This window comes from Sinocyclocheilus anshuiensis, unplaced genomic scaffold (assembly GCF_001515605.1).
Source record: "Sinocyclocheilus anshuiensis isolate Anshui unplaced genomic scaffold, SAMN03320099.WGS_v1.1 scaffold3163, whole genome shotgun sequence".
Taxonomy (NCBI): Eukaryota; Metazoa; Chordata; class Actinopteri; order Cypriniformes; family Cyprinidae; genus Sinocyclocheilus; species Sinocyclocheilus anshuiensis.
Window position 1 is genome coordinate 178,487 of NW_015542737.1, and position 25,566 is coordinate 204,052.

Consider the following 25,566-nt stretch of genomic DNA (forward strand, 5'->3'; position numbering starts at 1 on the left):
TCGGAATTTGTGCTCTGCATTTAACCCATCCAAGTGCACGCACACGCACGCGAACACGAACACGAACACGCACATGAACACACACCCATACCCAGAGCAGTGGGCAACCAATGCTGTGGCACCCGGGGAGCAGTTGGGGGTTCGGTGCCTTGCTCAAGGGTCTCACCTCAGTCGTGGTATTGGGGTGAGCTCATTAGGCTCATTAGACTGGTGTCAAGATAAATGTATTGACTTGTCTGTACTACCTGTCCTAGGTAAAGGAGTTACACCTCTGCCCGCTGCCCACATTTATCTTGCCAACGTTAATATCCTTCTGGGAGAGGAAATCACATGTGTGTTTGACTCCGCCCCCTCCTTGCAGCCGTTTGTCCCTTGCCATGGCCATTAGGAAGATTCCCAGTCTTACTGGAGCAATGACAGGTGAAATGAAGCACAAAATACTCTCTGCGTTTCTTTTTTGCTTTCTCTCTCACTTTGACACAAATTGGAATGAAAAAAAGTAAATGTTAATAAGTAAAATATTGAAACAGGCATAAAATAAAATAACTACAGTGAAATGTGTATATATATATATATATATATACACACACACACATTTAATTTTTCATTTATTCATTCGATTTTTCTTAAAATTTTAAACAAAAGTAACAGATTTGTTGCAAAATAATGATTTACAAGCTATTATTCAAATTAGTTTAGACAATATTATTTATTAACTGTGCTTTTAATATAAATGAATGCACTTTCATATAGCACAGCTGTTTTCACTAACAGTCATAAAGTTAATAAAAGACGTCACTTGCATTGTTTAGTTGCAGAAAAGGTTTGTGGCCCGTGACATTGCATGATATCCAGCCATTTCCTCACTTTCATGCCATTTGACCCTGACCTTTCCTTTCTTTTATCATTGCATGTACCGTCAGATTGCAAAAAAATCAATTTCTGTCACCCTTTCTGGGAACACAAGACATTACATCCCCATGTTCTTTGATGACTTGTCTGTCACTTTGCATTTGGGCCATTGGCTCTGGAGCTGGTCAGGAGAAAGGGGAGGAGCCCCTCATTAACAGATTTCTGTGCTGCAACCAGCCAAGTGATATTAAATCCATATTTCATGCATTTCGCATATGGGGGCAATTATCAGTGACCAGAAAAAAATCAGAACTTGAGGTATTTATGCATATTTAGCAGACAAAAGCTAAGAAAAATGTTTCTGTGGCTAAGTGGTATAGCATTGCATTAGCAGCGCAAAAGGTCATAGGTTCGATTCCCAGGGAACACGCATACTGGTAAAAAAATGTATAGCCCGAATGCACTGTAAGTTGTTTTGGATAAAAGCGTCTGCTAAATGCATAAATTATTATTATTAGTGCTGCAACCAGCCAACTGATCTTAAATCCATATTTCATGCATTTCGCATATGGGGGCAATTATCAGTGACCAAAAAAAATCAGAACGTGTGGTATTTATGCGTATTTAGCAGACAAAACACTGAAATGCAGCTAAATGATTTGAAGGGGTGTCTGCATTAAGTAAATGGTTATGGCAACAAATATATATTGTGTTTAAATTAGCTTACCAACAGCAAAACTAATGACAAATACTGATGTATAACTAATAAAATATTTCTTCTTATTATTATTATTATCATCACAAAAGCACTATACAATTCATACATTATTCTTGTATTTGTATACTGTTGTGAAATAATGTTCATTGTTTTTGTAGATGAAAGCCTTTAAGTGAAAATGTCTCTGAGGGGCCGTCAAGGGCCTCCTAAACTGGAGCGACTGGAGTCAGTCATGAGCCAGTTCTCTGGCAGCTTGGACCAAGATGACCTACAAGACGACCCAGAGGAGCTGGACTTAAGTGGTCATACTGACCTCTGTTGAGGTAAACTGCACAGTACTGTGTCCTCGCTTTCATCAGTGACCTCATAGGACAGCTGACCTCACAGCATACTGCTGTAGTTGCTGTATGTCAGAAGGAAAGTGAGTCAGACGGCTCTATATTGGACTTTGAGATGCTGGAGCAGTGCAGTGCAATAGAAACACACAGCTGATACTGAATACTGACTGCAACTCTTTTGTACAAGTTACTGCTAGAAAAAAATATAAAACAATTTTTTCTTGAATTCATGGTAAATATAAATTGATCTAATAACTATAAATTTAAATTTGACCCCAAACAGCACCTAACTAAGTGAATTTAGGCTAAATATGCAATCCTATTACTTGAATTCCAGTGTTTATTTAATGTTTATTGCTAGATAAATCCAAGTTTTGTATATACTGTATTTAAATGTCACAGATTTTGGTAACAGTGTTGCAAAAATTGCAAACCTCATATAAAATAAATAGAAAATCCAGCTCATATCATATTTATTTTGACCTCCTGAGGTTGACGATCAGTTTTTTGTCTTGAATGTTAAGCTCCTCACTGACCATATGTTTAAAAAGATTTCAAGCTCTATTTTTTACCCTGTTCACAGAAAGTGCAACTTATGCTCACTGCTAAAGCAGTGCATGTTCATTAATATTTCCAGGAACAAACATATTAATTTCAGCAGGTAAATGCACATGCTTACTAAAATCATTATCTGATGCAGAGCAGATTTAGCTTTGAGAAACTCCAGAGCACACAGCATACTATACACCTCCAGCTGCCTTCAATCGCTATCCTGCTGACAATCAAATGGAGCCTCTCCATACCATTACTGCACAACTTCAAAAGATGAAAAGCCAAACAAACTATTACTAAAGTAGCTGTACTTTAGATTGCTAAGATGTTATCAACCATTTTAAAATACAAGGCCAACATGAGTCTGAATGATTACCACACCATCAAGGTGTGTGTTAGTGTTTTCTTATTGATCTCACCTGGCGCGTGTGATTATCCCTTGAGATATGATCACTAACATTTCAATATTATGATTGTTTTCAGAACCAAGGAACATATCCTTTCAAGCAATATACAGCTTTCTTCCATTCAAGTCCCTGGATGGTGTTATATTTCTTGAAGAAGTGCCAATCCAAGTACAAGTGACAGAGGTGGAGCAATTCACACCTACAAGGGTAATACAAATGGGATCACAAATGAATCACTTGCACATTTCTTTAACACTTAAGATGTTCTAAAACAATTTTTAGAACTATAATGCTATTTTAATAACAGGACAATATGATAAAAACAATAGTATGAAGTATTTTAATGTTTTATATATACATATGTAACATGGCTCATGATTAGATATGTGTAAAAATATATTCAATCAGTCTTGTTTCTTGAAATGATCCACTCAAAGGTGCTGAATCCCAACCTGTATACAATAGAGTTGAGCCATGGAGATTTCAAGTGGAAAATCAAGCGTCGTTTTAAGCACTTCCAGGCACTTCATCAGGAGCTGCTCAAATTCAGGGCCCTCTTAAAAATCCCCCTGCCAAGCCGAATGTAAGATGTGCTTTACTAATTTCATCTCTATATGCATACATTCTCTCACAAACACAGCACAAGCCTTGAAAACACAATTCGCCCCATTGCCTTTTGTGCCGCTGATTGTTTTCATTTTTCAGTTGGGTGTACTCAATTTGTCCCAGATGTATTCTTGTTAGCGCCCCTGAACCCTACGAAAAACCCTTTTCTCAGCCTCACTGCACTGTTACCTCTCAGTTAATCAAATCAGAGGTGCTTTCATGGACTCACAACCCAAATCTTGTCAAATATTGACAGTCAGGTTTCCTCTTTTTGACAGTCACTCAGTCAAAAGGAGGTCATTTAAAGGCCGTAAACTGTTTCATGGAGAACACATCCCAGCGTTGCCACGAAGACCTGATGCCCTCGTCAAGGAGGAACAGCTCATCAGCAGAAAAGTTACATCTTTTATTTTCAGTTCAATCAATATTGCTATACTGCTCGTATATAAATATAAAATACCGTATATAGAGTAAAAGTTGACTTCAAAAAGATTGCTTCGTTTAGTTTATGCTATAATTGCTCTAATTGTATTTAAACATGCTTATTTCAGTGTTTCAATCTTTGTTTTGTTCTAACAGCTGCAACTTGAGGACTATCTGAGGAATATATTAAAAAGGCATTTATACAGGACACATCCTGCAACTGTAAGTCACAACTGTCTGTACCCTTACAAAAATTACTGTTGCAGTACCATGTGATGGTAATATAATGGCATTACGGAATAATCAAACAGCATCAATAATAGTCAGTGTTGGGAAGGTTACTTTGGAAATGTAATAGGTTACAGATTACAAGTTACCCTACTTAAAATGTAATAGTAGTGTAACTTTTTCAATTACTTTATTAAAGTAATGTAACTGATTACTTTTGATTACTTTTTGATTACTTTTCTAAATTTCTAATGAATGTTTATTTGCAACTGTTAATCATTTTCCAACATTTACACCATGCAGGGTTAACCTTACAGTAGTGCTCAGACTTTCAAAATCCTTCCTCACTTGAATTAAGATGATCAAATTTGAACACATCCACCACAAAATCAGACTTTAGTACCGCCTTTTACTTTGAGATTGATCTGAAGTTCAATGCAGATTTAAAATCATAAGAAATAGTTTACTGATACTATTTTTGAAACCAAATCTTTGCATAACTACAGGAAACACTGCATCTAACAATGGTTTGGAAAAAATAGTTAATTTAAAAATAATAATAAATAAAAGCATATACATCAACTCAAATACGGTTATGTAATAAGCATGTGTCCTATTCTGTGTACTAAACTCCTGAAACATTGGTGTCTTTTTGAAACATTGAAAATCACGCGTCTCTTTATATATATGACGATAGTTTTCTCAAAATAAGTAAAATGCTCATGAAGTGACTCAGCAGTTCTAGAGCTTATCCTGATTTCCACAGACACGCAGAACGTGCAGGATTCATATTTTGTATTTTCGCGGCTTAATACTAGTCCATATCGCGTTTTGATTCAAGTGTACTGACCTACTTTTGATTTATTCTTCCAAAATGTGGCACATTCCGTCCGCGTTAGGCTATAGGAATTCCGTTTTTATGACTGGATTCTACGAACCGGTCTGTGTTTTCTGCATCGCGGAAATTATAGGGCCGTATGTCTCAGAGTAATCAGTGCAATTTCGGAAAAAAAATCAATTAAATCTGTATGTGGATGTGTGTAAATATTCAAATGTAATCCCCTTTGTAATCTGTAACTAGTTACTCCCCAACACTGATAATAGTGTTATCATCATGCTACCATGCCCAAAATAGCATACTACTATATGGTACTTTCTGTTAGTGCATAATGAGGACATAATGACTGTATAACCAATTTTTGCTCACAAATTTTTCTAAAATAATCTATCTGTGCAGTGCTATTGTCTAGCAATAGCTCTAGTGTTAAAAAAAAATGTCAGTTACCATTGTGTCACATGATGGCAGAATGAAGGTTCTGGAAGGAACTCTACCTGCTGTGTCCCCACTCATTAAAACAGGCTCTTTTGTAGAGAAAGCCGCTGAGAGGTGATTCCACACTTAGCTTAGTGCTTCACAGGCTAATTCTCTGACAGTCAAATAATTAACATTCGTTTGCAGGGCTAATTAAAGACTACCTGTACCCGGAAACATTCGCCCCCTGCCTCAGTTTTCACCTCACACTTTCCTGGCTAATTATTAAGGTAGAACTGGACTGTACAAAGCAGATGCCAATTTGTACTTCATTTTAGTCACCATAACTAAAATGTTTCAAAGAAATGAAATAATGATATTTAGGAAGTAACTGGTGTGTGGCTCATGTACATTTGCTCATATACATTCCCACAAAGCTGGATTGAGGCTTACTGATGCAAATTGAATTTTACTTCAGCTTGAATTTCTGGAAGTGAGTCATCTCATTTATTCAGGATCTCGGACCAAAGGGAATGTAAGAATGTACATATAGTGAGATAAAGTGAAATATAAAAAAATGGCTTGATTTGTGTTTGTTCATGTATATGTTTATTTGCCTTGACAAAAATGAAGGTCTGATCTTAAAGAAATCAGGAGGAAACACATTCTCTGTGTGTTACTGGTGCGGATCCAACAGCGTCTGTTACTGGTGGTCCAAAAGGTGCGAAATGTTTTACATTCAGGAAACCATAATACTGTGATGAAAACTGTAATTTTTATTTTTCACCTTTCTTCACAATGTGCACATAATATCTTTCTGAGAAAAACACTTCAGTGATCTTCGTCTCATGGTTTCACAAGTAAGAACACCAAGCCCTGAAATGAATATTGGTGAATAACAGATGCTAATGTTCAGCTATCTTCATCTGTGTGGACAGGAGTGTTATTGTTTTTTCTTTGACAAGCAGCTACAGTAATATTACACTTACATAATTCACATGGCTCTTAAAAGCAAACACTGAAAGATTCAGCCCCAATTGAATTTTGCTCCTCGGATTGCGGCCTTGCTGAGCCTTTGGGTCATGGCATGTCGTCTTTTTCGGTTGTTTACTTATTTAGGTTATTATGATGTTTTCCCTAAGCTGATAGAATGGCTCTCCCCCTTGTTTCAGCTCTCATGTGGTGACTGCTTCATGTTTCAGATGGCTGGTGGTAAAAGACTCCTTTGTTCTCTACATGAGGCCAGAGGATGGCCAAGTAGGCACCGTGATTCTATACGATAAGGGATTTCACATCAAAATAGGGACCCGCGAGACCGGAGTCAGGCATGGAGTCATGATTGAGAATCTTTGCAGGCAGGTTGAGAAAAATGTGCTTTATATTTCAGCTATTTCATCATGCAATTGTTGCTATTGAACATGCTTTCAAAAGCTTCATATACATATATGTGCATATGTATTTTCAGTATCCTCTAAAAACAAGTCTTGTCTTAATAAAGATAATAGTAAGTTAAATAAACTGGGCTTGTTTAAAAATGATGTTTAGATTTTTACTGGAAAACAAGACAAAAGGGCATTTTTTGTTTTGTTATGACAAAAACAAATATTAATCAACATTTTTGTTTTGGACAGGGCGCTTACTATCAAGTGCTCCACATATAGGCAGGCTTGTTGGTGGGGGCACTCAATAGATGAGTTTTCTCAAATGTTTGGACAGGACTTTCTGAGGGAAAACCGCCATGGGTCTTTTACACCTCCTGTTAGAGAAAACTACATCAAAATGGTAAGAAAATTGGCTGTCACATTGATTATTTAAATATATTGTGATAGCCCAATTAAAACTATAGAAGACCTAACTCTTTCTTTCTAAATTTTAGTTTAGTTTAAAGTATTACAGGAATCTTCAATTCAATTCAGCTAGTCCCTCATTCTTTGTTCTTTTTGTGCCGACATGTGAGCAACACTTACTAGAACGTTTTCTCTTAAATCTCTGTGAAGTACCCTGACACAGTTCTTAAATGAAGCGCCCTGTGCTCCTTTTGAAGGGTTGTCAACGCAGCTGGATACTTTGATGCCATAGCTGATGCCCTGGAAGGAGCAAAGAAGGAAATCTTCATCACAGCCTGGTGGTACGGATTAGAATCAGCTTCAATTACTCCCCATGTACCTCGTTTTTACAACTCTGTGAGCGCTTATGTCTTACATTTTAATGTACCATTTTTTGTACCATTGCGATTTTTTTGTGACAGCAGTTTGATTTTCTCAAGGTTGGACTGAGATGTTTTACAAAAGGAGAATAATACATGACTGGTTTTGTAGTACGGTGGTTTCATTGGCTCTTTAGCAATACCCACTGAACCAAACAAGTATACATTTTTAAAGAAATAGTTAATCAAAAACAGAAATTTCTGTCTGACCCTGTTGTTCTAAATCATATGACTTTCTTTCTGTGGAGGAGAATTTTGAAAAGAGGATGTTCTTTAAAAATGTGTCTTTTGTGCTTGATAGAATAAAAAAGCCATACATTTTTGGAACAACATAAGGCTGAATAAATTATGACAAAAATCCAATTTTGGGTGAACTATCCCTTTAATATAACATAAATAAAGAATGAAAGTTGTATAGAAGTTGCCAAAGCATTGATTGGTTTTGATATGGCCCTCAGGTTAAGCCCAGAAATCTTCCTCAAACGGCCGGTCTTAGACGGGAACATGTGGAGATTAGACCATGTCCTCAAGCGGAAAGCAGTGAGTCTGAACACCTGCTCAAATCTGGACTTCAGCCAGTTTAATTTTACTTCTCACACATCCATATATTACGTTGCACCTCACAGTTCACCCAATTCTCTTTAGTTTTTCCAGTCCAAAAGTTGTTTAGCAATATTTTGTCTTTTGTCAACTCCGCAACAAGGAGTTAAGATCTTTGTCCTGCTCTACAAAGAAGCTGAGGTAGTGATGGGTCTCAACAGCGAGTACACAAAGAAGACCCTGATGGGACTTCACTCTAACATCAGGGTGAGTCGATCAGTATGTCAAACATTGTCAAAAGCAGAATCTTGACAGTATTACAGAGGGGACCCGTCTCTCCGATTTAGCTTCCCATTCTTACGTCTACACACATCTCTCCAAGAACTAAGGTTCGATCAAAACAAATCATAGAAAGCACGAGAGTACCCAGTGTGCTCACTACCTCCGGACACAGGAATAGCATGTTACTTAGATCATGTTTGGACATTGCCATAATTCTCTGTAGTAGAATAAGAGGGATCGCTGTGTTGGGAACCCTACGGATTGTGTCTGGAGATGGTCAGGTTCTTCCTTGCTGATCGTCTCCATAAGAGCCTGAGGCAGCAAGTCTGCTTTCTCCCCTGGTGCCACAGAGCTTCTGTGGCACCATAACGCTGTGGTATTCATCACCGTGGCACCCCAGACCGGTGCGTGATTGACGTGCCGTCACATTATCTTATTGGAGAGCAGGTTGAGTCTAGGCAGAGGAGTGACACTGGGAAGTGGCTTGGGATCCACACCCCAAGGATGTGTGCAGTGAAGCAGCTGGGTGGAGGTATTCCTGGGCCCTGCTGGTGTAGAAACACCTTCCAGGGGCGGCGTCCTCCGGAGGCTTCACCAAAGCTGGTGGAGACGCAGCTGTTTCGCACAAAGTTTGACACCATCTACATTGTGGTGTTATTTTTGGCTTAGAGCCCGCTGTATTTCTTTAGCTGATATTTGGGAAATTTGGTCAATTGACAAAAGAGTTTATTAAATTGAGTCTTGTCAAATCTATGTGTTTGAAGGATTGATTACATCATAGATCTAAAGAACTTCCAGGCTGTCCTCATATTCATATATGTTCTGGTTGTATGTTGTATATTTTGACACATGTACTGTAATGCTTCATGTGGGTATTTTATGTACCGTTCAAAGGTGTGGAGACGGTATGATTTTTAAAATGTATTTGAAAGAAGTCTCTTTTGCTCACTGAGTCTGCATATATTTGATCAAAAATACAATTAAAAACATAATATTGTGAAATATTACTACAATTTAAAAGTACTATTTTCTATTTTAATGTATTTTTTATTTTTATTTTATTTAATTACATTTATTAAATGTAATTTATTCCTGTGATGGCAAAGCTAGATTTTTAGCAGCCATTAATCCAGTCTTCAGAGTCACATGATCCTTCAGAAATTCTAATATATGCTTAATTGGTGCTCAAGAAACATTTCTTATTATTATCAACATTGAAAACAGTTGTGCTGCGCAATATGTGGAAACCCTGATGCATTTGTTTTCATGATTCTTTGATAAATAGAAAGATCAAAAGTGCAGCATTTATTTGAAATCTTTTTTTTTAACATTGTAAATGTCTTTACTGTCACTTTTGATTAAATGAATGCATCCTCACTAAACAAAAGCATTAATTTCGTGCAGGAACTGTAGTGTGTAAATAGTATAATGTGCACAACAAACATACAAGAAATAGTACAACAACTGCAACATCTGAAATATTCTGAACATAACCTTACTCTTCATTGTTCTTCAATAAAGAATTGCCCAGCATCTTGTGCAGTTAAGAAAAGGAACCTGACAAGTTGCCCATCTCTATTGATTGACAGGTCATCCGACACCCTGATCACATGCCCTCCACAGCATTGCTCTGGGCTCACCATGAGAAGTTGGTGGTGATTGACCAGTCACTCGCCTTTCTGGGAGGGATTGACCTGGCCTACGGAAGATGGGACGATTCCCAACACCCACTGACTGATGTGGGAAGTGTGAGAAGAAGCCCTCAGCACAGTCCTGCTCTATCCCCCAGCCTCACTCATGTAAGACCACCACATCAGTAAGATTTTTTATTTATTTTATTTATGTTTTTTTTTTTAGCTTGGTAAATGGTAGTCTTTTGCTCACCATGGCTGCATTTATTTAATCAAAAATACAGTAAAAATTGTTATATTATCAAATAATATTTCAATTTAAAATAGCATTTCTATTTTAATAAATAATTTTAATACATTTAGAATGTTATTTTAATTGTAATTTATTTCTGTGATGGAAAAACTGATTTTTAGCAGCTATTACTCCACTCTTCAGTATCACAGGATCCTTCTTATATGCTGATTTGGTTCTCACAAAACATTTCTTAATATTTTCAGTGTTGAAAACAGTTGTGCTTCACAATTTGTTGGATTCTATTAGGAATAACAATACAGTTAAAAAAAGAAAATCCTTGTTATTTCTTAGGGATTTATCTACAGAGAGAGGGCAAATCAGAAATGGATGATATCTCTTCTGCTCAGAGGCACAGAGGCGTAAGTGAATTGGACAGGAATAAACTTCTTGTAAATGTGACCCATTGAGCGTGATAGCCCACAGTGGCCCCTCAATGTTTGTCAACATGCCATGCTTATTGCCAGCTGGGTGTTTCTGATGTCTGTCAAAGACCTCAATGGGGGAAGTCGACACGCACCTGACAGATGCTAAAGCCTCCTCTGAACATGTGTACCGATGCGCCAATCAGTACTGAAAATAACATCTTTTATTTAGACTACATTAAAATGTAATGTTAATTCATCTGTAGGACCGCTGCATATTTATTTGTGCGTTATGTTATGAAGTAATTGTATTGATCTGTGATTCATACTTGAAAGCATTGACAGCTAACCTAAACTAAAATTGTAGTGATTTATATTTTGTAGCCGTTCTAACAATGGTGCTCATAAAGGACTGGTCAAGACTGCATTTCTGTTGTATGCTTACTGGGATTGATTTTGTGGCGGGTGATTCAGGGCCTCTGCCTTCTTATTCTTTTCTTTTTCCAACGAGCAAACGTAAAATTGCAATTACGGAGCATCTGGGGCACCCTTGAAGGGCCTGTGGTTGATAATTCCAGTCCTTCTCGCTGGGCCTTTCCTTCCCCTCTGAGAGCTGCATTAAACATAAAGGCCCTGCATGGATGAGTGAGTCAACAAATGACTGGGGCCACTAAATGGGAGCTTGATTTCGTCTATATGCCACCTCTCCTTGCCTGCTGCCTACCTGCCTGCCATTGTGTCATTAAATATGGTTCTGAGCTTTTAAATAAACATGATTTGAACCCAGATGAAGGCACTTATTGCATTTACTAAGGGGCTTCTCTTAGCATGCTTGAGTGACTGTACCTATCAATGCGGGGCTCCTCAACTGTAAAATCTTTGCTAATATACATGAAACTGTTACAGCTGTTGGTCTAACCTTTCAAAACGTCTCCTAAGGAGCACAGTGATATTTGCACTTAATAAAATTATGCCCACCAGGCGAATAGTGCTCTGACATTTGCCATTTGTCAAGTCGAGGGCACTATGATCCCCCATGAGCCATTAACTCGAAACACATCGGAGGGCATTTTACCCTCGTTCAGACTCGGCGCTACAGACTGGAGTCACTTACACTATCGTTTAAGTCATAGCTTCGCTGGGCTGATGCCGCACGGGTGGCCATTACCGCTCCTTACATACTGCATGTTGACAGCTAGCCTGATGTGTCAGCCATATAGATGGCATGGAGGTTTTCTTTGTTTAATGGTTCAGTGTGTGTGTGGGAAAGATGTTCTTGGTTCTTTGGCCTTGGATTGTGCACCAGTGAGAGTTTGGACTAAAGAGTTTAGACTATTTTATTTTTTAAAGAATACTAGACAGTGTAGACAGAATCAAAGCAGATACAATACATGTGAGATAGTATGTTTAAAATAGCATACCAAAACAAAAAGAAAATATGTTCACGAATTATGTTAACAAAACAGTTTTAGTGGCCATTGACTTCCATTATATGGACCGAAACGATGAGGCATTTCTCAAAATATCTTCTTTCATGTTCCACAGTAGTTTGGAACAAAATGATGGTGAGTAAATGATAATGGAATTTATATTTCTGAGTGAACTATCCCTTTAAGCTTTAAAATTTTTTAATGGATTTATTTTATAAAGCAGTTATTAAATAGATGAACCTAATAGTGTTAATTTTTCAAATTAGTTTTGATCATCAGCAAAGAACAAACTTTTAGTGCATACTAGAATTATTGCTATGCAGCCTCACAGCTTATTAAATAACAAAAGTGTTACATTACATATACAGTATGTGTTGATTTTTGTCCTGTAGCAATCAGTTGCCACAGTGGAGGAGGGCGAGGAGATGAAGTTCAATGTAGTAGTAGAAGAAATTCAGACTGGAGAAGGAGGAGCAGGGAAAGCAGGAGATTCAGGCTCAGTGGAGGATTCAGGAGAGATCTGTGCGAGTTTAACTTTGCCCTTAGTGGAGGAACAGGGAGAAAACATCCTCAACCTGCCCACAGGAAGACTGCTAAGAACCCCCTCAGAGAAAAGTCACCACAGCTCTGATAGAACAGAGTCCAGTAAGAGGAATTTAACAAAATAAATGTGACATCAGACTCCAGGTTATGGAGATATTATATATTTTATATACTTTCCTTTTACTGTGTGAAACTTACATATTCTTGATAAATTTAATTTAGTTTGATTTTATTATTATATTTTGATTTATTTATTTATAATGACATTTTAGTCATTTAGCAGACGCTTTTTTGAAACTTTTTAAAACTTGTCTTGAGAAACTTTTCTTTTTGGTGTTGATAGCAGTGCAAAAATAACATTATTTACCTTTAAGTGTCCACTGTCCAGTAATAGAATTTGACATGAATATAACAAGTGTTTTGCTGTTACATAACAGAGGCTGTGTTTGTGTGTGTTCTGTGTGTAGAACATTACAGTAGGAATAGTCTTAATTCCAGGACACCGTTCACTCGGGAATATTACACCAAGAGCTTGTCTCTGCATTCCAGCGATTCATACTCTCTCCCCCTGCCTTACGGTTAGTATTCGCATATAACCAAACACATCTGTGTGACATGCATATACTAACACTTAAATTCAGTGTATATATACAGTACATTTATGCACACACAACTAAACCTTGTTCACTGAAGCTGACATGACACAGCTATGAGAACTAATCAATCTTTATAAGTTGATATATAATATATATGAATTGTTATATCATAACAGTTTATCTGAGTAATGCATTTTTTTCTGTCGGTCTGTTTTAGAGACTAGTTCACTAATAAGAGACAAAGACTACTGCAACTTCATCCTGAAAGACTGGGTCAAACTCAACAAACCTTTTGATGGTACGAAACAGTTTAATTAAACCCCAGAAAAAGCACATCTGCAATATCACAACCCACAGCCAAAATATATTTTCTTTTTCTTTTTTATGTTTTTGAAACCGTAACGCATTAGGCCTTGTTTTAAGAATATTTTACTTACCCCACTGGCAGATAATTTTACTTGTTTTAAGCAAAATGCACTTAACTTAGTTTTTTCCCCCTGGAAACAAGACTAAATATCTTAAGTCATTTGGCGTATCTAGTAAAAGTATCTTGATTTAAGAATTTTTAGATATTTTGACTAGAAACAAGACAAAAATACTAAGTAAGATAAGCCATTTATTGCAGTGTAGCAAACAAGACAGACAAAAATGACAACTAGACTACACATTCTTTGATATCTCTTGTCAAATTCATCAAATGAAGCAATCCCTCCAACACAGGAATGAGGGAAAGTAGACAGAGAAGTTGTTTCCAACAATCCCATTCTGTAGTCAGTATAGGGTTATTTCCCCAGCTCTGTTCTCTTGCCAGAGGGAGATAACTTCATTTTTGCATCTCTGCTTTGTGAATGTGAAGTCCTGGTTTTGCACATCGTGCCAACTGGGTAGGACACAGCAGGGGAATGGAGGAGTCTGATAGATGAATGTAGTGAAATACTCTTAAGATGCTTGTGCATCGTCGAAGACGTTGAAAGAGAAAGACCACACTGGGATGGCTTCAAAAGGCCTGTCCGTCATCTCTGTATAATGGTTCAGCTAATGTTTTTATGAATTATAATTGTTTATTTTTCTCTGGTTAAGATTTCATTGACAGGTATAAGACACCACGGATGCCCTGGCTTGATATTGGGGTGCTGGTTCATGGGAAGGCTGCAAGAGATATTGCACGACATTTCATTCAGAGGTGGAACTTTACAAAGGTAAGAAATTAGAAACATTCTCAGCAATCTCAGTGTTTCTCCTCTAAACAGTGAGATAAAATGGAAAGGAAACGGATATCTTCTGCTTCCTAGATTTTTCTCTTGAGAAAAAGACTCAACATTTCAGAAAATAAATAATGTCCCAAGCTGTACTCAGAATAGTCAAGAAATAAAAAATCAGAGATTTCAAGAGACTATACTCAGAATAGTCAAGAAATAAAAATCAAATATTTAGCATTAGATTATTTCAAGAATATAATGATCTGAGCTGTAAATCTACATTAATGTTATTGCTTTGTTCTTACAAGTACCTAAACTAATTTGTGTCTTTTTAAAACAATTTTAAAAGGAACATTTGAGTTCAATTAAAACATTAGAAATAAGTTCCTGCTGAGCTATTGAGTAACCCAAGATCAACATAATTCTCATCTGGGGGAGTTTTGCATTTGAAAGTATTATAATAGAGCGTTACAAAGTGAAATGGTTATATTGCATTGTTTGTTATGCAGTATAAGCATATCTTCATGAATGTCCAGAAAAATTAGCTTTTTTAAATTGCTAGAAGGTGCACAAATACCACCTCCATTCAGAAGTCTAATTGTAAGAACTACAGATCAGAGAGCATGCACGAAGCCGAGGTTTCCACCCTCTCTCAAGTCTTTTTGAAAAACCATCTTTATTAGCTTGAGCTTAGCACCCCCTGCAGTTGCTCATTGTGTCCTGTTCTGAATGCCGTCAGCATTCAATGGCCGCCCGCGCTCTCAGTCAGTCCCCTTTTAGAGCAATTAGAGGCCTTTTTACTTTGATTGTTCAGTAATTGAATTGGTTTGAGGCCTGTATGATTTTCTTTTGGATTATGCCAGTCATATTTCAGGCTTGGCTACCGATCAGACACTCTGCTGGTGAATAATTAAAGGAGAGGAAGCCAGGTGTGTGTGTGCGGCAGAAGAGGACAAACAAAAGCCAGTTGAATGCCTCTGATGAGGTGTTTAGTGGAAATGAGAATTTACGGCTCAAAGACAGACTAGTCTCATATATATCTTTTGCTGCTGATTAGGGAACGCCGCTCATCACAAAGAAAGTATTGTAAAGTGGGAACAGTCCTGTTGGTGATTTGTGTGGAAGGCTTTATGAGATGTATTAGATGACTTTTCATATGTATAGGTAGTGTATATATATATGCACTACCATTCCAAAGTTTGGCATTGGATTTTTTTAATGCATTTATAATGCAAGGCTGCTTTTATCAAAAATAAAATACAGTAAAAACATAAATATTGTAAAATATTATTGTGATTTAAAATAAATGTTGTCTATTTTAACTATTTAAAAATGTAGTTCATTCTTGTGATGGCAAAGCTGAATTTTCAGCAGCCATTACTCCACTCTTTAATGTCACATTATTGTTTAGAAATAATTCTAATGTTTTGATTTGGTGCTCAAGAAATATTTGTGACCACCAAACCAGTCATAAGGGTCAGTTTTTTGAAATTGAGATTTATACATCATCTGAAAGCTGAATAAGCTTTCCATTGATGTATGGTTTGTTAGGACAGGACAATATTTGGCTGATACACAACTATTTGAAAATCTGGAATCTGAGGGTGCAAAAAAATCTAAATATTGAGAAAATCGCCTTTAAAGTTATCCAAATGAAGTTCTTAGCAATGCATATTACTAATCAAAAAATTTAGTTTTGATATATTTACGGTAGGAAATTTACAAAATATCTTCATGGAACATGATCTTTACTTAATATCCTAATGATTTTTGGCATAAAAGAAAAATCTATAATTTTGACCCATACAATGTATTGTTGGCTATTGCTACAAATATACCCCAGCGACTTGTGACTGATTTTGTGGTCCAGGGTCATATTTATTATTATTAATCAGTGTTAAGAACTGTTATTTTTGTAGAAACTGTTACATTTTTTAAAAGGATTCTTTGATGAATTGTTTAAAAGAACAGCATTTATCTGAAATAGAAAAATCATTTGTAACATTGTAAATATTTGACTTTCACTTTTGATCTTTTTGTTGCTTCATATAAAAACACATACTAACCCCAAACTTTTGTATAATGTATATGTAATAATGTAATAATGCATTTTTACACCACTGACTTGCAGTTATCACAGAACTAGAATTAGCATCTGTTCTCCACTCTCCAACCATATGATCACTGTTTAAACTTGACGCTTATGTTCTGTACCTGTGATATGAAGAAAAAAACTGAATTAGTTTGTCAAGCCTTTTTTTTTTTTTTTTTTTTTTAAAACTTATTATGCCAGTTGTTAATTGTCTGAGAACCATCTGTTTATAAGCACATGGCCCAGATTACCGCTTACCCACAGTGTAAGCTGACATGGTGTACAACTCGTTAATTTGCACCACGAGCACTTCTTTCATGAGGGGTGAAAACGTCAACTAAAATAAAACTTCCAAAGAAACTCCAACTTATGCTGGGTACACACCACAAGATAATCGGGCTGATTTTGGGCCGATTTCTCCCCTTCCGACAATCCTAGGTATAAGACACCACGGATGCCCTGGCATGATATTGGGGTGCTGGTTCATGGGAAGGCTGCAAGAGATATTGCACGACATTTCATTCAGAGGTGGAACTTTACAAAGGTAGGAAATTAGAAACATTCTCAGCGATCTCAGTGTTTCTCCTTTAAAAAGTAAGATTAAATGAAAAGAAAATGGAGATCTTCTGCTACCTAGATTTAAAAGACTCAACATTTCAGGAAAAAAAAGAATAATTAAATAAATAAATGTCCCAAACTGTTCTCAGAATTGTCAAGATATCAAAAATCAGAGATTTTAAGATTAACTCAAATATTTAGCATCAGGTTATTTCAAGATAAAATGATCTGAGCTGTACATTAATTGTATAGCTCTATTCTTACAGTACCTAAATAACTAATTTGTGTCTTATTTAAACAATTTTAAAAGGAACATTTGAGTTAAATTAAAACACCAGAAGAGCAACCTATGAGCAACATAAATTTCATCTGGGGAAGTTTTACATTTGAAAGTCTTATAATGGAGTGAATTGATTATATATTGGATTGTTTGTTATGCAGTATGACTGTAAAGCATATCTTAATGAATGTCCAGAAATTTTTTTTATTGCTAGAAGGTGCACAAATACCACATCCATTCAGAAGCCTAATTGTAAGAACTAAAGATCAGAGAGCATGCATGAAGCCAAGGTTTCCACCCTCTCTCAAGTCTTTTTGGAAAGCCGTCTTTATTAGCTTGAGCTTAGCACCCCCTGCAGTTGCTCATTGTGTCCTGTTCTGAATGCCGTCAGCATTCAATGGCCGCACGCACTCTCAGCCCCCTTTTAGAGCAATTAGAGGCCTTTTTACTTTGATTGTTCAGTAATTGAATTGGTTTGAGGCCTGTATGATTTCCTTTGGATTATGCCAGTCATATTTCAGGCTTGGCTGCCGATCAGACACTCTGCTGGTGAATAATTAAAGGAGAGGAAGCCAGGTGTGTGTGCAGCAGAGAAGGACAAACAAAAGCCAGTTGAATGCCTCTGATGAGGTGTTTAGTGGAAATGAGAATTTACGGCTCAGAGACAGACTAGTCTCATTTATATCTTTTGCTGTTGATTAGGGAACACCACTCATCACATTCACAACAAAGAAAGTATTGTAAAGTGGGAACAATCCTGTCAGTGATTTGTGTGGAAGGAATTATGAGATATATTAGACGACTAGTGTATACGCGATGTATTGGTAGTGTATATGCAGTACCGTTCAAAAGTTTGGCATAGGATTTTTTATGCATTTTTTATGCATCTCTTATGCATTTATTATGCAAGGCGGCTTATCAAAAATACACTAAAACATAAATATTGTAAAATGTTATTTAAAATAACGGTTTTATATTTTAACATATTTAAAAATGTAATTTAAAGACAAAGCTGAATTTTCAGCAACCATTATTCCAGTCTTTAATGTCACCTTATTCTTTAGAAATAATTCTAATATTCTGATTTGGTGCTCAAGAAATATTTATTATTTTTGTGGAAACTGTTACATTTTTTAAAGATTCTTTAATGAATTGTTTAAAAGAACAGCATTTATTTGAAACAGAAATAATTTTTTACTTTCATTCAGCTTTCTATCTATCTATATTCTATCTATCTATATTCAACTTTCTAATCAGAATTAAGGTCATAAATAAACATTTGAATTCACATTGAAAATACACCATCCTGCAGTCTTATTATCTAAACTTTTATTACAAATAACAGCTGACTTTTATTTTCTTGTTATTTACAAATAATGCATCTTTACACGTGCTAAACTAACTAACTGTTATCTACTATTGTCACAGAGCTAGAATTAGCATATATTCTCCACTCTCTAACCATATGATCAGTGTTTTAACTTAACACTTATGTTCTGTACCTGTAATATGAAGAAAAAAACAGAATTAGTTTAAGTCAAGCCTTTTTTTTAGAACTGTGGTGATTCAGAGATGTGATTCACTATCAAGGTCACTGGAGTTATGAGTATCGCTTGGGCAGCTGCCAACAGCCCGTGAGCAGAGTTAATGTTAGTTCTCCCTCATCAGGGCTCAATGGATTTTAATCAACACATTATGCCAGTTGTTAATTGTCTGAGAACCATCTGTTTATAAGCACATGGCCCAGATTACCGCTTACCCACAGTGTAAGCTGACATGGTGTACAACTCGTTAATTTGCACCACGAGCACTTCTTTCATGAGGGGTGAAAACGTCAACTAAAATAAAACTTCCAAAGAAACTCCAACTTATGCTGGGTACACACCACAAGATAATCGGGCTGATTTTGGGCCGATTTCTCCCCTTCCGACAATCCTAGGTAATGCCCCGATTATCTTGGTGGTTCTAAAGATTATCTTATCAGATTTTCCTGTGGTGTGAGGTGTGTTAAGAGTGACTAAATCAGCTCGGAAGAACGTCGGAGGTGCTCCGATCGCGAATCGTAAATAGTCAATATGTTGAATATGCACGATCAGCAATCCTGATGTGTGGGGGGAACATCGCGGCACACCACACACTATAGGAGCAAAAGGGTTAAATCTAGGATTTTTTTGTCCTCATGTTTGTGGTCTCTCACATTTTGAAGATCTTATAAGATTTTAAAAATCGTTTAGTGTGTACTCAGCATTAAGCGGACAAAACATTTTTTGTGTCTTTTGTTGTAGTGACACTGTTTTATATAGAAAAGAACAGAACAGAAAGTCTAGATGAATCAAGAACAAAACTAATGTGACCAAATATTGTGGAAAGCATTGAAAATGCTATTAAAAAAAATATTGTTTCTTCCATATGTAGATAATTGGTAGAGGGTGGCAACATCGTTTCCTTTGTTTCCCAGGAAACAAAGCCCGTCTCATGTTCAAACGACCTTTGAACCATGTTCCCGGCCCAGTTGAAAACAGTCTGAGTATAGTCTAGTTAGGACAATAGCCATTAAAAACCTACTTTCGGAAAACCTTTACATACAGCGCCATCAATTTACTGTAATCAGCGGCACTGAGACTTTTATTCAGCCTCAAACAAGTGCTCTGTCTCTGGGGAGTGGAGGTACCAGGCAGGGGTTGATGGTCAGCCCAACAGGCTATCTGGATGTGGCACAGTAATTAGCGCTCTTTAGGGGTGTGATTTTGGAGTCAACATCGGGCGTGCTGTCTGATCCCAATCAACTCTCCTTTTATTTGCTAGCTGGTGAAGAAGCGGTCGGGGGCGACGTGCTACCCCTGCCTCATGCCCAAGTCTCTATCCGCACCCATGGTGCCAGCTGAGTACAGCGGCAAATCAACACAGGCTAATGTTCAGGTGAGATATCACTACCAAACCACATGGGTTCCTGTTTTGAACTGCCAATATTGCTGAAATTATCCTTTTTTTTTCTATAATCATTTCAGAATCCAACTTTGCACTAAAGTGTATTTAGAAATATGTTGTGTGATAATTTAAACCATCTATTTTGATTCTAACCTTTTTCCCCGAACAAACAAGGTTTTGAGGTCTGTGTGCCAGTGGTCTATTGGGACGAAGGTCCATGAGGAGTCAATTCATTTAGCCTACGTATCAGCCATCCAGAACAGCAAAGATTTCATCTACATAGAGGTAAAATATGTGACCACAAATATACATCAACTGCACAATTTGGGATAGGGCCTATGCCTGGTCTTCAGTGCAGAGTAAAAGGTTTTTTTTTTTTTTAGGGGCACAGTAACCATGAATAAATGTTATGAATTTTTATTTACCCAGTTATTCATCTAAAATCTATTAAATTATTTATTATATATCAGGGCAGATTTCTTGTTATGTTTTATTTAAATTTCCATTCAAATACTGAATGTCACTTTATATAAATATGAAAGTAATATAAATGAACCTGCTCCTAAATAATAATAATAATAATAATAATAATTTCTGATAGTATATACTGTATATACACACATAATACATAATATATTACTTTTAAAAACAATTACCGACCCCAAAGTAAATATATAAAATATCATGCATATGTAAAAACGAAAATAAAAGGGTTGTAAAAAAACAACTGATCCCAAACGCTGTTTTGATTTTGCATAACGCTGCATGTTCCTTTGCCATATTTGCGGTCTACCCTAGTAAAAAAGCAATATATTTAAAATACATTTATTTCATACTAAGTATAGTTCAAATCTTTTAACATATTTACTGGCATATTGCTCACTGATATAAAATATATATATCTTACTGATATAAAAATTATAATTCAAGTTTATTTGGAGTACTACTTGTGCACAATGCACATTTCTGAATATTAAGCCTAAAATGTGTTTTAATGTCCCTATTGATGAGGATTGTATGATCTTTGATTAATATCAGTCTTTAAATGCAAGATATTTAAAGTGTATTTGTAATAGTTTCACTTTAGCACAATCAAATATACTTCAGTATATCTTTGGTTGGACTTCAGCTCTACTTCCGCACAATTAAAGTCCATTAAGTACAAAATTAGTTGTTCCAATTTAGCAGACTTTAGTTTAGTATACTAAAAGTACAATTGCAAGGTTATTTTATTGAGTACATAAATATGTAAATGTATTTGTAGTATACTTAGCATGAAATAAATGTATTTCAAATACATTTGAGCCTGTTTATTTTTCACTAGGGTAAAGACGGCTGTAGTCTTACTTTCACTGTGCATCTCTCTTTCAGTCATGCTTTCTCCCTTCTCTCTTTTGTCTCCTTATCTCTCAGAACAAGTTCTTCATCAGTTGTGCTGACAAATCCATCGACAACAGCATTGGAGATGCACTGACAGAGAGGATCCTGTTGGCGTACAGGTGCATCGTGACAATAGATTGACTTGTATACAAACATGACACAAAAACATCACTGGGCACACCTAACTACATTTCATTTCGGCCACAGGGAGAAGAAAAAGTTTCGGGTCTATGTGGTGATGCCCCTGCTGCCTGGCTTTGAAGGTGACATCTCGTCGGGGGGAGGAGCCATCAAAGCAATCATGCACTTTAATTACAGGTAATAACCCTGCAAACATGCGTCTTCGGTAATCACCAAATTGCCACAATTAAGGGTAAAAATGCAGCCTGAATGGCCGCTTGCAGCAAATTACACATGTGTAATGTGGAAACAACAGACCCTGCTCCTCACGGGCTACAGAGAGACCATTACAGCCCCAGCTTGGACCCTCAACACTAGGCTAGATACAGTAAGAGGAGCACTGAGGGTGCTGTGGTCACTGGGGTTCAGCGAGCGATGTGATTGGTCAGATGAAGAAGATTTAAGACATATGATTGGTGCAAGACAAGAAGCAGATGAAATGAAAGCCCTCTTTCTCCATTGCAGGACAATGTGCCGAGGGGAGCACTCCATTATTGAGAGGCTCAAATGTGTGAGTAAGTAGACTAGTATGTAAAAGTATAAACCTACTCTGTAGCCGTAACATTAAGATCGTGTCCATCAAATGTGGATTGCATGATTGTAATTCTCTATAATAGGACAAGGATGAAGAAAGTATGCGTGTATGTATTTGTGTTTGTCTGCAGTGGCAGATTGCTGGATCAAGTACAACTCTTTCTGCGGTCTGCGCACTCATGCTGACCTGGATGGGCGTCTGGTCACTGAACTCATTTACGTGCACAGCAAGCTCATGATCGTGGATGACTGCACTGTCATTATTGGTCAGACACTGTGCCCACACATATATAGAGAAGTAAAATTGGGTCGTTCTCTGGAAATTTCAGAGATTTTATTCTTTATCATTTCATTTGAAAGCATTAGTAGCAGTGTAATAACTGCACCATAGGTGGAGGCGTCCTGCTTGATATTCAGTTTAGTAGTTGACTATATGATTTTTTACTGGATAAAAATGACTAAGACATCTTTAGAAAAAAATACTTTATATTTAAATGTAAAATTATTAATAATAAATACATATTTATATACAAAATATTAAAAAATAATATTTTAAATTAAATTCTAAGTAAATATTTACATGTGTTAAATGTAATATATATATATTATACTGTAATGGCAAAGCAACCATTGCTTCAGTCTTTAACTTCACAAGATCCTACAGAAATCATTCTGATATTTGATTTGGAGTTTGATAATTATTTAATGCATCCTTGCTGAATTAATTGATTTATTGTTTATTTAAAAAATGTTTATTGACTGTTACCTTTTGAATGGTAGCATATCACAGTCTTGAAAGATTAAGCACCAAAAACTGCTTAATTATCATCATTGATAATAATAAGATTTGTTTATTGAGTATGAAATCAGTGTATTAGAATGATTTTTGATTAATCGTGATTCGTGACACTGAAGACTGGAGTAAAAATTAAAAATGCATCATTGCCATCACAAGAATAAATTACATTTCAAGATTTATTAAAAAAAATAAGAATAAAGGTATTATTATTATTATTAATTTTAATTAATAATATTGCACTATGGTACCTGCCTTGGTAAGTATAAGGGATTACAAAAAAAAAAAATGAAAACTATTATTAGTAGTAGTAGTATTATTGACCTGTATATAGTCCCTGGACGGATGGGTAATCCATAATAGTAAATAATTGCTTGTAAACTTAGAACTTATTATTATATTATACTCATAATACATATAATTATTATTATTATTGTTAGGTTTGTGCACACGATGATCTTGCAATTGCACATTATGTTGTTTGAAATCTTCGAGCTGTAAAGCTGTTAGTCGCCACTAGGTGGCACTGCACTCACACAAAACACCTAAGCGCGGACGTGCAGAATATCAAACATCAACTGATGTTTATGAAAAGCGAAGTCACGCCTGTCTCCTCGATCATCACAAATGCATTATTAAAATCCCATTAACGTCGCTCAAATCCTGTTTGTCTTTATCAATTCCAATTATCCTCTTATCCTTATGAATAGGCTTTGAAGAAGAAAAATGAGACATCTCAGTGTTGTTCAGTGATACGTCCTTGAGGCTCTCAGTAGAGGTCAAACCCCAATACAGACCCAGAACACGCTCCACCAAAGCCATTAACCATGATGGTAGGAAAAGGGAAAGTGTCTGATAGCTATCTGTGATCTGCTTAGGCTCTGCAAACATCAATGACAGGAGCATGCTGGGAAAGAGAGACGGTGAAATGGCTGTGGTTGTTGAAGACACAGAATTTCAGCCCTCTGTCATGGATGGAGAGAGTTATCAGGCTGGCAGCTTTGCTCTGTCTCTACGGGAGGAGTGCTTCAGGTCTGCTTTCCTGTTACACGTGAGCTACATGACAACAGGGTTTCCCTTTGCAGTGGGAGATTGTACAGTCCTGTGAAATACATCATTCATATTCATTGGGTGAATCTCACAAATGTCTGTTCTATTTTGACATATTTTTCATGAAACAACCTATTTTATGACTATTTTTGCCACAATGAAAAAAAAAGTCATAAAATAGGCTTGATTTCTTCATATTATTATACATTTTGTAATTTTTCATTAAGCAAATTAAGCCTACTTTATGACTTTTTATGGCATTGTGGCATTACTTCATAATTACGCAGCTAAATTGCCACTAAATTCAAATTTTAAACGAAATACTCGAAATACCGTTAAAACACATATTTAATACACTTTTTTTTTTATCAAATCAGTTTAAATATCACTCATTTTTGCTTTATTGGAAAAATTCTAATTTTGTTGTGAAAGTGTAGTTAATTATTATGACAATAATGCAGATGTACTGCATTATACACTGCATAAAATATATCTTTGTCCTAAAAAAAATCTCTATTAAATATTTCTCTCTTTTCTTTTGATTTTCTGTTGAAATATTGACTAAATGCATTATTTTTTGCTCTATTACATTACAAAGTGTGTTATTTTGAATGTGAAAGCAATCCGTTTTTTTAGACTTGTACGTGGCTTGCTGGGAGACATCAGTGATCCCATCAGTGACCGTTTCTACAAGGAAGTCTGGATGGTGACTGTAGCCAAGAACGCCAGTGTGTATGACAAGGTAAATCAATCACTCAGAAAAGGTAAGAGCCACCGAAAGAGCACAGCACTGACCTTCCTCACCGCACTCTCTAAATAGCCCTAGATTCATTCTTAGAATAGAGCTTCCTTTTATCACTGATCTTAGACATGTGATTAACCGGCTCAGTCAATAGAGCCGGCTGTTTACTTGTGCTCTGATTCTGCCTTTGTGTCATTGAAATGATTCTGCAGTCCAATATTAGATAAATATGCTGCAGATCTGGTATTTATATATACGTATATATATGCTTAATTGGGAATAGTCACCATCACTGACTATCTGTGCAGGTCTTCAGCTGTTTGCCCACTGAAGCAGTCCTAAACTATAAGATTCTGAGAGAATACATGTCACGTCCTTGCATGGCTATAGAAGACCCAGCACAGGCCTGCGCCGAACTGAAGAAGATACGAGGCTTTCTGGTCCAATTTCCCTTGTACTTTCTGTCTGAAGAGAACCTTTTCCCTTCTTACAACTCTAAAGAGGGAATCATGCCCATCGAGCTGTGGACATAGACTCTTTGAACCTCTAATGGCTGTCCTCTCTTT

At 36.4% G+C, this 25,566-nt stretch overlaps 1 pseudogene; it reads left to right on the forward strand.

Moving 5' to 3' along the window:
• LOC107694592 (phospholipase D1-like) overlaps nucleotides 1-25,533 on the forward strand; it is a 26,980-nt pseudogene extending 1,447 nt beyond the window's left edge.
• Nucleotides 25,534-25,566: the final 33 nt, after the last annotated feature.